Genomic DNA, 14,644 nt, shown 5'->3' with positions numbered 1-14,644 from the left:
GCGGCCATCTTTGTTCAGTCGAATGCGGTCAGCGGTGTATGCTAAAGATTCTGTGGAACTGAAATCGGCTACACATTTTTCCGAACACCGCTGACCCTTACCTTCTCCCATACTGAACTTGCAGCTCCAGAGACTAAGTCCCGTTCGAAATGGGACTTAGTCGTTTTTTCGCATGAAATTGACCGGCCGCACAGCCCAAATCTATGGAACTGTTTTGGGCAGGAAAATGTGCTTGCGGTCGGTCATAAAGGGACCTCCAGCTAACTTTTGATCCACTGGAGGGATTTTGGAAGGGTTTATGTTTAACGTATGCTGATTCCAAATATGTAATTGTTATGAATATTAGATGTATGGTTTTAAAGTTATAGCACATGTATAAAAACTGTATTTTCCCTGGCTGTAATAATTATGTTAACTGGTTATCTGAGGGGAGGGAACCTGGGGGTTGTAACCATTATGCTATTGGTTGTTTTGTCCCTCCCTGTGGGCGGTCCTGTATTCCCAACACTTGTAATAAAAGCCAGGCTGGATGTGCCAGTCGAGAGTTCCTGTTTTAACCCTCAAAGTGAAGTGTTGTCTCATTATTGGGGGAAGGATTTATTGCATGCTGTTCCAGTTGACTGCTAGGAGTGTAAGCCTATTCGTATGGTTCATATTCAACGGTCTACAGCATTCAGAGGCTTGAGAGGATTTATATGCTTCTCTGATTCGGTGATTGTGGTGTCTGCCAGAGTGCTTGGAGTCCTCAGGAAGCGCTAGGAGCATCCATTAACGGAGGTACCAAGTCGGGGTGCCAGGCGATCCGTTACAATGGGGCATTAGACTCCACAGCCAAGCTACAGCCGTACATGACACAAATTAGGAAACAAATAAACACTACGCTGTTCGAGGCTCAACTATTTGACTATAAAGTATACAATAGTGAGTAGGCGCTTCCAAAAATGGAATGAAAGTGGATATACAACAGTAGTGGATGATACAGCAGTGTTTCCCAGACACTAAATCAAAGTAAGTATAAATGAAGAGTGTGTATCAAAAACCACATAGGGAGTGATAGTCCCAAAAACAAATGTAATCGTGATAAGTAATCATAACATACAACCTGAAACATAGGCAGCTGGCAAAATGTAATCTACAAAATATAAAAAACGGAACATAACATAGTGTATACTGTATAATACAAGTGTATGCTGAAATAAAGGTGGACTGTCACTCACATTTAGCAGAGCCGTACCAGGCTCTGTATAATAAGCTCAAGGGTGCCAATTCAGGCTGACAACACTCCAAGAAATGGCTGGACAGGTTCCGTAGTAGAAAAAATGTATATTTATTTGAAGATAAAAATATAAAGTGAACTCCTGGTTATAAGGGAGTGGAACCCTGATATAAATAATATAAAAAAATATAAAAAAGAGGGGTATCCACTTACCCAAACAGTATTAGCCTTTGGAGTGGTATAAAACAAATATATAAAATACAAACAAATGTGGAAATAGCAGCAAACGCGTTTCGGCTCGGTAGCCTTCTTCCAGTGCTGTTTCTCAAGTCCTCATGGCTTGTTTAAATGCGCCCGGCATTTCTGATCACCTGTGCGCATTTTTCCTTCCGCATACGTCACTTCCGGTATTTTCGAGCGATGTCATTTCCGGTTTTGCCAGTTGGAACGCATGGTGGAACGCAAACAGCGTTCAATCATTTCCGGAATCGAAGAGAATATATGTCTTAGAGCAAATACATAATATAAGAGACAGAAAGTATAAATAAAACAAAATGCAATAGATGAACGGCCACATAAGTGGCTCAGAAGCTGTCAACAGTTATCTATACACTATTATTGGCAAAAGTCAATATATGGAAAATACATCTAAATAGGATGGAAGAGCTGGCAAAATAGAACAAAAGGGAAAAAGGATATGTAGTCAGATATTAATCAAAAATATATAATATAAACAGATATGGCAAAAAAGAAAATATAATATATGGAAAAAATATTTTAATTTAAAAAATGAGAAAACTCAAAATCTAAATTTAACCCATTTGGAAATAAGCAGTCTACATCAAAGATCCATTTACTTTCTATCTTTGCCAGCTCCTTTACATTATTTTCACCCCTCCAATTTTTTTCTTTCTTAAGAATAGCCATAAACGACAGTACAGATGGATCGCGTCTATGTTTTTTAGCAAAGTGTGCTTCTGAGCCACTTATGTGGCCGTTCATCTATTGCATTTTGTTTTATTTATACTTTCTGTCTCTTATATTATGTATTTGCTCTAAGACATATATTCTCTTCGATTCCGGAAATGATTGAACGCTGTTTGCGTTCCACCATGCGTTCCAACTGGCAAAACCGGAAATGACATCACTCGAAAATACCGGAAGTGACGTATGCGGAAGGAAAAATGCGCACAGGTGATCAGAAATGCCGGGCGCATTTAAACAAGCCATGAGGACTTGAGAAACAGCACTGGAAGAAGGCTACCGAGCCGAAACGCGTTTGCTGCTATTTCCACATATGTTTGTATTTTATATATTTGTTTTATACCACTCCAAAGGCTAATACTGTTTGGGTAAGTGGATACCCCTCTTTTTTATATTTTTTTATATTATTTATATCAGGGTTCCACTCCCTTATAACCAGGAGTTCACTTTATATTTTTATCTTCAAATAAATATACGTTTTTTCTACTACGGAACCTGTCCAGCCATTTCTTGGAGTGTTGTCAGCCTGAATTGGCACCCTTGAGCTTATTATACAGAGCCTGGTACGGCTCTGCTAAATGTGAGTGACAGTCCACCTTTATTTCAGCATACACTTGTATTATACAGTATACACTATGTTATGTTCCGTTTTTTATATTTTGTAGATTACATTTTGCCAGCTGCCTATGTTTCAGGTTGTATGTTATGATTACTTATCACCATTACATTTGTTTTTGGGACTATCACTCCCTATGTGGTTTTTGATACACACTCTTCATTTATATCAACTATTTGACTGTTGGAGGATGATACATCTGACGCGCAGAGATTACTCTTTTTACTCACCCCCCTCAGAAACGTACTCTCGCATAGACACTATATTTCTCCAACACAGATACCTGTCATTAGCGACATCAGCCACCTATGGGCCAATCACTTGGTCAGACCACGCCCCAATGACACTGACACTAAACATCCCCAACCTCCCACACCCCCCGACCCATTGGAAGTTAAATGATCTCCTATTAATTGATGCGGACAACATAACACAATTGGAAAAAACAGCCAACACCTACTTTGAGGAGAACACACAGCCAGACATACACTCGCCTCTCATTTGGGAAGCTCACAAAGCAGTACTGAGAGGGGAATTAATCCATATAGCCTCCTCCTTTAAACGTAAGAGGGAACAAAGAATAACTCAATTGACGCGGGAACTACAACTGCTTGAAACTGAGCACCAAGATCACGCATCTCCCATTGACACCTATAAAACAATCCTAGCAAAACGGTCAGAGCTTACAACCACACTACAACTTCACGCCCAACGCAGAATCTCGCTCACAAAACACCTATACTACACTAAAGGGGGAAAGGCAGGTAAATTACTCGCGCAATCATTGAAACATGATAAACATACCACCTTTATCTCAGAAATCAAATCAGATTCAGGGACACTGACTCAAAAAATGCCGGATATAACTAAGGAATTCCATAAATGTTACACCAATCTCTACAACATAATCGAAAGTCCAACCGACCACAGAAGAGATACTTGCATACCTACACCCAAGAATTAAAAGAACGATCCCACCTAATGACGTGGCCTTCTTGGACGAACCTATTTCAATAGAAGAATTCACTAGCACAGTTAAATCACTACCCACGGGTAAAAGTCCAGGGCCAGATGGGTATACCGGGAAATACTATAAAACACTACCTCCGATCCTAGCACGCCCTTTCATTGAGGCGTTTGCCACACAAAAATTATCTCTCCCAATACCCACGCCTAGTCTGGAGGCCACTATCACTCTTATCCCGAAACCGGGAAAAGATCCAGCGATATGCGGCAGTTACAGGCCGATCTCCCTCATAAATATTGACTTAAAGATCTTGACAAAAATCATGGCGAACAGACTTAAACCCTTCCTCTCGACCTTGATCCACCAGGACCAAGCTGGATTTGTACCAGGCAGGGAGGCAAAACACAACATGATGAAAATAATAAACCCAGTTCACTGGGCCCAGACACATAAAATCCATAGCACACTTCTAGCAATAGACGCCGAAAAGGCATTTGATAGAGTCAACTGGTCTCTTCTTACACTTACGATGAGTTCCCTGGGCTTTGGGCCAAGATGGGTGGAGTGGTTGGCTGCTATATATTCGAGGCCCACGGCACGCCTACGTATAAATGGGCAGCTTACACAGCCGGTCACTATCACAAATGGCACGAGACAGGGCTGCCCTCTATCCCCCCTCTTGTTTATTCTGGTCCTGGAGCCATTTCTCCAAGGGATACGAGATAACCAAAGCATCAAAGGTCTTCAAGTAGATAACCGAGACTATAAAGTCATGGCGTTTGCATTTGCTGATGACCACACCATTTCCAACCCACTTTCCACTATACCAGTCCTTATGGCAGAAATGGAGATCTATGGTAAAGTCTCCAATTTCCAGGCCAACCTCACAAAATGTGACCTAATGCCCATCTACTCCACAAAATACCTAAACACCCAACTGAGAGCGAGGTTTCATTTTACGTGGCAACCCACGTCTCTCAAATACTTGGGAGTCCATGTACCTAAGAACCTTAAACTCCTCTTTGACCTAAACTTCCCCACATTGATGACAGATATTACCAAGGATTTACAAAAATGGCATAAACCCTGCTTTGGATGGTCCTGCAGGATTAACATCATTAAAATGAACGCCCTACCGCGTCTCCTTTACGTCCTACAGGCCCTTCCAATCCAAATACAAAACAGATTTTTCTCTAAAATTAGAACTATATTCACAAATATTATATGGTCGTATACACAGCCGAGAATAGCATATGCGACTTTAATCAAAAGTAGGGAGAAGGGGGGGCTAAACCTCTCAGATATAGATACCTACCATAAGGCAACCCATTTGAGTAGAATTTATGAATGGACACGTCCCGAACCAGCATACCATTGGGTCCAACTAAAAAACGTGTTCTCAACCGTCCCCCTAAAGGACCGCCTGTGGTTACCCAAACGGTTCACACACACCCCACAACATATGGAATCGCATCCAACTATAACAGCCACAACTCAGACATGGCACAAACTAGTGAATTCAACTGATATTTCCCCATACCCGTCACCTCTTTACCCGCTCACCAACAACCCAAAATTCCAAGGAGGACAATCTGGGTTGAATTACAACACTTATCACAGCGGCACCACACTACTGCTGCGGGATGTGCTCACAAATAATAAACTAAAAACATTACAACAAATTCTCCCCAATGAACACCCAACAGGGAACCAATTACTGCAATACGCTCAATTAAAACAATTTATTAAAACTCAAGATCTACTACCTAAAGGAGATCGTTCCTTGACGGTGTTTGAAAATCTTTGTGTGAACCACCCGCTCACAAAAAAGTTCTTGTCCACGTTATACCAGGCGACTAGGGAATCACGACTCTCGGGACTCCCGACCTGCACCCAACACTGGACACAAGAATTACAAATTGAGATCACACAAAAGCAATGGCAAACTATATTCATGTCCTCTCACAAAGCTTCCACCTCTCTCCTGGCCCAAGAAAGCAACTATAAGCGCATTACCCGATGGCACTACACACCGGCAAAAATCAAACAAATACACAACACAGACACTAGTACTTGCTGGAGATGCCAGTACACGGATGAGCACCATGCCCACATTTGGTGGCAATGCCCACACATCGCCAAATACTGGAGCAGAATACACTCTCTCATTCAAATGATTCTAGGCACCAAATTTGCCTTGTCACCAATACACCTTCTCTTCCTAGAAACCCCCCCAAGACTGCGAAAACCGCAAACTGTATTGTTTAAACACTTAACTATGGCGGCCACTCAGTTGATCCCAAAACTCTGGAAACAGACACAAGCCCCGACCATCAGAGAGTGGTTTACGAGAGTAGAAAGTATCAAACCAGTGGAAGCGATCTCTTACGCTGTCTCCAAAAATAACCAATACTTCATAAATATTTGGGACCCTTGGACACGATTCATAAGCACCACCCATAATTACTAATCAAACAACAGCGATCACACTTACTTACACTCCTCTCTTCCCCCTCCCCCCCCCCCCTCCTCATACTGCCCATGGTAAAAGCAGAAACTCAACGAATACATGTTTAGGCGGTACCACCCCCTTCCCTCACTTCAATAAAGCGGATTCAACATTAATCTCTAATCTGATACGCTAATCTGATACCTTATTGCAAATTTATGTGTCATTTTTATATTCCATGCATAACCCTATGTTTTGTTATGTCACAATGCACTAACAGGTTTCTGTACTTAAAGACCAATTATCTGTTGACACTGTGAATGATATTCATGTAACTATAAAAATAAACATTTTTATAAAAAAAAAAAGGAGGGGCTCCACTACTATACTTTTTGTTTTGTTTTTTGTTTTTTTACATTTATTGAGTCACCTCAGGTTGTAGAACAAAATATATCTTTTTATGAAAACAACTACTACGTTATCTTAATAACAAAAAATACATACACTGATCAGCCACAACATTAAAACCACCTTCCAAATATCAGGTAGATCCTCTAGTGCTGCCAAAACAGTTCTGATTTATCGAGGCAGAAACTCCACAAGACCTCTGAACGTTTCCTGTGATATCTGGCACCAAGACAATAGCAGCAGATCCTTTAAGTGTCACATCTTGCTCTGTTCTGTGGAGATGTCTGGCCTTGGCTTCTAGTATCCAGTACTCTTTTTACAATTCTTGTTTTGGTTTTTCTTGTTTTTTTGTTTTCTAGTTTGTCTGGTTTTCTTTATGCTGGGATTTCTGGGTTCATTCCTAGAGTCCGTCCCTGGATTTCCCAGTCTCTTGGATTCATTTAAATGTTTGTTTTATTTGCCACACCCGTTTGTTTTCCATCATTCCTTTTTGTTTCAGTGTCCTGCAGGCAGCTGCTCAAAGCTTCTGCCCTTTCTTGCAGGTAAGTGCTATATCTGTCTTCTTCGGTTGTTTTAGCATGCATTAGGCAGTGTAGGACCTGCCAGATATGGGGTACATTGGCGTTGTTGGCAGGCTTATGCAATGTATGATCATATAATGTGACTAAATCCCTATGATTTTCATATATAGTGCTTAGTTATTTCTCCTCTTCTTTTGCCTTGTTATCTTGTCTTGTTTTTAGTTTGTATACCCAGTCCATGTACAGTCCTGTCCAGTGATGCCCATGTTATGTTCATGTTTTCCTCATGTCTTGTGTATATGTTCTGGGTTTAGCTTACTATCTTTCTCTGGTTCTGGGTTCTATTAGTTTTGTCTTGTTTTCTTGTTTGGTGTCTCTCTAGTCTTGCCTTGATTCTGTACTGGATACAAACCTGCTGCAGAGCCTCCCTATTTAGCTCCTGGGAGGTCTGCTTAATTTCCAAGCTCCTAGTTCCTGGTATCCGCTGAAGCTGATTCAGGGTCTAGGTATGTGGCTGCACAAACGCTGGTGCTCAACACCAGGGGGCGTGCGGTTACCCTGCACCAGACCCTGCTAATCCACCTCCACACTGTGACTCCTACTCTGAACATCAGGCATACTGGGTCCCGGTCCACGCACCGCCGCCCGGACAGTGTCTGGGTCCCGGGCACCAGACCGCCACCCGTGACATTAAGTCCCACAAGGTGGGGCCTTCATGGATGTGAAGTGGGACCTTCATGGATCGGATTTGTGAGGTGGGGCCTTCATGGATCAGATTTGTTGTTCCAACACATGAGATTGAGGTCTGGTGAATTTAGCGGCCAAGGCAACACCTTGAACTCTTTGTCATGTCCCCCAAACCATTCCTGAACAATTTTTGCAGTGTGGCAGGATGCATTATCCTGCTGAAAGAGGCCACTGCCATTAGGGAACACCATTGCCATGAAGGGGTATACATGGTATGTAACAATCTCTAGGTAGGCAGTATGTGTCAATGTAACAACATTTCCTATACCACAATTCTGGCAGAATTATGAATGTATTCCATTTCTGCAATATCGACTTCTGAGTAAATGCTGAGCTGCATGTCTCGTTTTTCCAATTATTACCTTGTGCATTATCTTTTTGATCTCAAAGCTGTTTATTGAGTATGGCAAAAAAAAAAAAAAGAATGTAGGTCCTAACGTCAATATCAATGCAAACAGTGTGTACAATATTATACAGTTATACAGTTGTGTAGAATGCATGCCAGATAGAAGCAGGATATGTTTTGTATCTCGACTGACTCTTTACATTAGTTGGCAAGGTTGTTACTAGCTGATTGTAAAATAATAACCGGTGTACAGTATCTAACATGTAAAGAGAGTACAACATGCCATTTTGAGTAACAGATAACCGATTGTGAGAGACACCCAGGTTCTACGATAATATAGTTTGCAGTACTATCAAGTATATGTGAGTAAGCGGCCTTGCTGATAAGCCGTACCTAGTGCTTCAGGTAAGATTTGCAGGGGTCGTCACCGCATGATCACATTGGGTATGGTGCTTTCGTCTGGTCTAGTTGGGCCATTCTGTAGTAGTGCTGCATTTGTCATGAGGGTGTCACCTTATAGATTGGAGGTGTGTGTCCCTGTGGTGCCATCCAGGTGTATAGGTGCCTTAGCTTTATCTACCATACATCCAGTCGTAGTACTCTTATGTATCAGAGGGGCATGTCCTCAGTTTTACGGTGAAGGACTATTGGGCCTCAGCTGGATCCCACTGCCAGCGGGTGTGTATACCCTGCTCTGTGCATTTTTTAATTAGTTGTTAATGTATACCTGAAATTAAAGTCAAGTTAACGCTGTTAAACCAAGTTGATTCAAATTCCCCACCAAAGGTCTTTTTGATAATAAAACCTGTTTTCATTAAAGGCAAAAAAAATAAATAACCTTATATCCTTTAATGATGATAATTGATCCCGTTATTCAAATAGAAAATATATTTTCCACCCACGCTTCACTAACCTGCTTCTCTTTTAACTACAACCCCTTCATACAATGTTTATGATTCTTACTTATGGTAAGCCACTTTTTACTCACCTTTACATTTGATATAACTAGACCCCATTCTCAATAGACTGATCTAGTTTGAGCATAGCCCTCATCACTTTCTCTTCTATTACATCCAACTTGTCTTGTTACAACGGTTTGTTTCATGAGCATCATCGTGCCATATACAGAATTGTGTATTTGGCCCTGGCTGGGATTGAACCTGTATTCTCTGCATCCCAGTCAGTGACCTTACCGCATTAGGTCTCGCGGGCGGGCAGGATCAGTCTCGCCCACCGGCCGATGTAATGCAGAGGGAGGAGCGGCGCGGAGGAAGAAGCAGCAACGTGGGACATGTCGCTGCCTCTGGTAAGTAACTGAAGGGGTTTTCACACCTTCAGCAACCAGGGATTGGGAGGTGGGAGGGAGAGGGGACCTGCAGTGCAAGGAAAACAGATTGTTTTCATGGCACTGGAGTTTCCCTTTAAACCCTGCCTTGCTAGAGACTCATTGTCAGATCGTTTTGTTCCTGTTTGCGAATCTTTGCTGTACGTCTGACTCCTGGTTTGATTCTCTGCCCTGTCTTACATTTCTGCCTGATTGCCGCCTGTCCTGACCATTGATATCGACCACAACTACTCTCTTTGGATTATCCTTGCCTGTACTGCGTTTCTGGACCACTGTGCCTTATCAGTCCCAGTGCACTGTTTCACAGCCTTGGGGATTTCTGCCTTGATTCCCCTTGGCTTGTGTCAAATTGCAAAGGGTGCTTTATCTCTGCATGTCGGACTCCTCCTCAAGGTAAGATCCTGACAGCTTGTCAGTCCATTAATTGTACATCACCATAGAATATGCTGGTGCTTTATAAATAATGACAATAGCAATACTAATAGTTGGAACAAATCTGATGCAGTCAAATTATGGTAAATATCACCATTTGACACAAATGTAAGAGTTAAACATATGTCATTGATTATATAATACAATATTGGTCAAATCTGTTGTTTTGCCAGTTCACATTGAACAGATTGCAGTGTATAGTTACATCAGGTTAATTAGTAACATGAGAATTTCCAGATCGTTGATGCACATCACTCTAACATTCCATAAAGTTGTGCTGAGATTCCTATAGGAGAAATGCTGTGGTGTAGAATAAAAAATATGAACTTCTGCCATAATTTTTAAGTTTCCGTAGCATTTATAGAACAGGTGTATTTTCTAAACCATTAAATGAAGACAATTGATAAGAGAATTGCAGATTTTAGCCCAAATATCACGACAGGAAAATTAGCTAAGTTGGCCTGCCAATCCGTTTTTTGTTTTGTTTAAAATGTTCAATTATCTTTTCTCCGTATTTTCCAGTTTAGTGCACACTGAGGAACGTAAAGCATGATTGACAGCTCTAGATTGACTGTTTAGTAGGCCTGATGCTGGCCCAGTTGATGGACCTAATGAGAGAAGTTGATGTCACACGGTAGTTTTGGACTGTATGTGTGACACAGTAACATTACTGTTGATCCACACGACCTCTGGACTCTCCCTCCTGTTTGATTGGGATGTTGCATATCTGTCACAACATGAGACCCAGCCTCCAAGCATAGCAGAGGTTGAGACCTGGGAAACCATTAAACAATAAACAAGTTGTTTAAGACTTGAAGTCTTTTATAGCAGCATCAGCCTCTTTCGTAATAAGTACATGGAAAATGTTTCTGCATCTGTCTCTCCAATATTCCCTATATTAATCTGTCTGTGATAAAGGGTGGTTGAGGCACTCAATGCAATGACCATGCTATTCCAAAATATAAAACATAATCTCAATTTATTCTTTAATAATTAGTATTCCATGGTTACTGAATAGCCAGCTGAAGGTCGGGCAACTAGGGAATTACATAGCTGAATAGGCTGAAAAGAGCCCCTTAGAATGGCAGCCAGATTTATCCTTGGATCAAAAAGCTATTACCCCACAATTTAAGAATTGGCACCCTATATATTATGTTTTTGCAAGTATGCATCCTGCTGCATAATGAAAACACTTCTTCAGGCAGATAATTCCACATCCTTATTGATCTTACTGTAAAAAACCTTTTATTTGCCTTAGAGTAAAGCTTCTTTCTTCCAGTCTAAACGCATGACTTTGTGTCATATGTATAGTCTTGTTTGTGAGTAGATTTCCAGTTTCCGTTTTATTAATTTTGTAGCACGCTTGTGCACTTTTTCTAGTGCCATAATATCTTTTTTTAGAGGAAGTGCCCACAATTGCACAGCACATTCACGGTGTGGTCTTACCAGTGATTTATAAAGAGGTACAATTTAATTTTCATCCTGAGATTGAACACCCCTTTTATACATGACAATACCTTACCGGCCTTAGCCATTGCTGATTGACATTGCACATTGTTGCCTAGTTTGTTGTCTATAACAATTACTAAAGCCTTCTCATGTGTTATCCCTTATTCACTACCATTTAGGGTATAAGTTGCTTGTGCATTCTTTACCTTAAAGTGGGGTAAAATGCATTTTTCTACATTAAATTCATCCGCCATTTGAGCGCCCAGCGCCACAATCTATCTAAATCCCTCTGCAGCAAAGTAATATATTGCTAACATTGTATTACTTTACAGTGTTTTGTGTCATCTGCAAGTGAAAAATCCCTAAAGATTTTTATGGAACATAGCAATATATAATTTGCCTATTTATACTGAAAATCTTATGGCACCAGATACATCTGTGTTAGAAGTGGTTATATAATGTACATTATATACAAAGAAAAGTAACAGGCTCCATACCAACCCTATGAAAAGGACCCTCTTGTTTGTGAGATTGACTCTGGGGAGTAGTCTACATTGGGAACTGGACTGTATTAAACCGGTCTCATGTAGAACATGCTTATGATTGATCTAGTCCCTTGATGTTCTTTTTCAGTTTTAGACAGATATTGAATTGTGAACACATCCTTACTAGATGACAATGGTTTCTGGGAAATGCGGTCCAATAACAATTGGAGGACAAAGGTTAAACACTCTTTTACATCACTAATGTTCAATAAAAAAATGTTTTCTAAAAGTGTTTCAGACTGCCTTTATTGACACTATCATTAAACTGTTCCATAAATCAATGTTTAAAAAGAGTAATACAGAGAGATTAAGATCAAGTTTATCTAAGCACGTATAGTAATTATCACTAGAAGATCTGTCAGGTTTTCAGTGTGCAGGTGGCACATACAACTAAGCATCATAATTTGCAAACATTAAATGATGGTTAATGATAAAAAAAAACAAGACTGCAAAGAATATGTGATGCAATCAACCAGCGTTCCATTCTATGGGAATTAGAAACAAGGTCTTTGAACTCTTTGATGATGTTGGCTGCTCAACATGCCCAAAGAAAAGCCCAGAAAAGACAGAAGTATACTATTCATTCATTATATATGTATTTAAAATTCTGATACAGGTTAGCAGAAATATAAATTATCATAAATATTAATTAATTATTAATAATAAAAAAAATTCAATTACCGTATATACTCGAGTATAAGCCGACCCGAATATAAGCCGAGGCCCCTAATTTTATCCCAAAAAACTGGGAAAACTTATTGACTCGAGTATAAGACTAGGGTGGGAAATGCAGCAGCTACTGGTAAATTTCTAAATAAAATTAGATCCTAAAAAAAATATATTAATTGAATATTTATTTACAGTGTGTGTATAATGAATGCAGTGTGTGCGTATGTGTGTGTGTATGAGTGCAGCGTGTGTGTATGAGTGCAGCGTGTGTGTATGAGTGCAGCGTGTGTGTATGAGTGCAGCGTGTGTGTATGAGTGCAGTGTGTGTGTGCATGAATGCAGTGTGTGTGTGTGCATGAATGCAGTGTGTGTGTGTATGAATGCAGTGTGTGCAGGGCCGGTGCAAGGATATTTGCCGCCGTAGGCAAAAAAAATTTTGCCGCCCCCTCCCCCCCATATGTCCTGACTTCCCCTCCTCCTCCCTCAGTGGTCCTTACCTCCCCACCCCCGTGTTCCTTCACCCCCCCCCCAGTGGTCCTGACTCACCCCTCCCCTAGTGGTCCTTACCCTTCCCTCCCCTAGTGGTCCTTACTTCCCCCTCCCCTCCCATAGTGGTCCTTATCCCACCCCCTCCCTCTCATAGTGGTCCTTATCCCCCTTCTCCCTCCCAATAGTGTTCCTTATCCCCCCCATCCCTCCCATAGTGGTCCTTATACCCCCCCTCCCTCCCATAGTGGTCCTTATCCCCCCCTCCCTCCCATAGTGGTCCTTATACCCCCCTCCCTCCCATAGTGGTCCTTATCCCCCCCTCCCTCCCATAGTGGTCCTTATACCCCCCCTCCCTCCCATAGTGGTCCTTATCCCCCCCTCCCTCCCATAGTGGTCCTTATACCCCCATCCCTCCCATAGTGGTCCTTATCCCCCCCCTCCCTCCCATAGTGGTCCTTATACCCCCCTCCCTCCCATAGTGGTCCTTATACCCCCCCCCCCCTCCCCTCCCATAGTGGTCCTTATACCCCTTTTTTTGTTATTAATTTTTTTTATTATTTATTATTTTTTTATTATTATTTCTTATTTTTTTTATTTATTTTTTTCGTCCCCCCTCCCTGCTTGATATATGGCAGGGAGGGGGGCTCTCCTTCCCTGGTGGTCCAGTGGCAGTTCAGTGGGGGGGAGAGGGGGGCTGGCAGAGCTGTAACTTACCTGTTCTGCAGCTCCTGTCAGCTCTCTCCTCCTCTAAGCCGTCCGGTCAGCTCTTCTGTCAGCTTACACTGTAAGTCTCGCGAGAGCCGCGGCTCTCGCGAGATTTACACTGGGAGCTGACCGAGGTGCTGACCGGACGGCGCAGAGGAGGAGAGAGCTGACAGGAGCTGCAGAACAGGTAAGTTACAGCTCTGCCAGCCCCCCTCTTCCCCGGTCTGTATTATGGCAATGCAAATTGCCATAATACAGACCTTGACTCGAGTATAAGCCGAGTTGGGGTTTTTCAGCCCAAAAAATGGGCTGAAAAACTCGGCTTATACTCGAGTATATACGGTAGCAATTACTTATGAGTCAAAATGTAGGCGTTGCTAGAAGGGGGGGGGCTAATGTGCCCCATATCATACATTTGTTTTTGCTTTGTTTTTCTTATAAAATTTTATGTCGGGGGGGGGGGGGGAGGGGGTTCGGGATGGTGCCCGCCAGATGTCATTCGGAAGCGTGTGTTGTGGAAAATATTTTTTCTGCACACTCCTCTATTAGCTAGGCCGCGTGGTGGGATCACATTGAATAGCTTGCTGTGCAAAATGTGCTTGTTTGTAACTGTGCTTTCTTTAACAAACCACAAAGCATCAGCAGAACAGTCCTAATGGGCAGACAGGGACATAACATAGAGAGACAGGGATATGCCATAACACATCCTCACTTCTCTCAAGCCCCAGGTGTTTCTGAAACCTATTAACACCCTCA

The sequence above is a fragment of the Pelobates fuscus genome, chromosome 6, assembly GCF_036172605.1.
Source record: "Pelobates fuscus isolate aPelFus1 chromosome 6, aPelFus1.pri, whole genome shotgun sequence".
Classification (NCBI taxonomy): Eukaryota; Metazoa; Chordata; class Amphibia; order Anura; family Pelobatidae; genus Pelobates; species Pelobates fuscus.
This window is presented reverse-complemented; position numbering follows the sequence as displayed.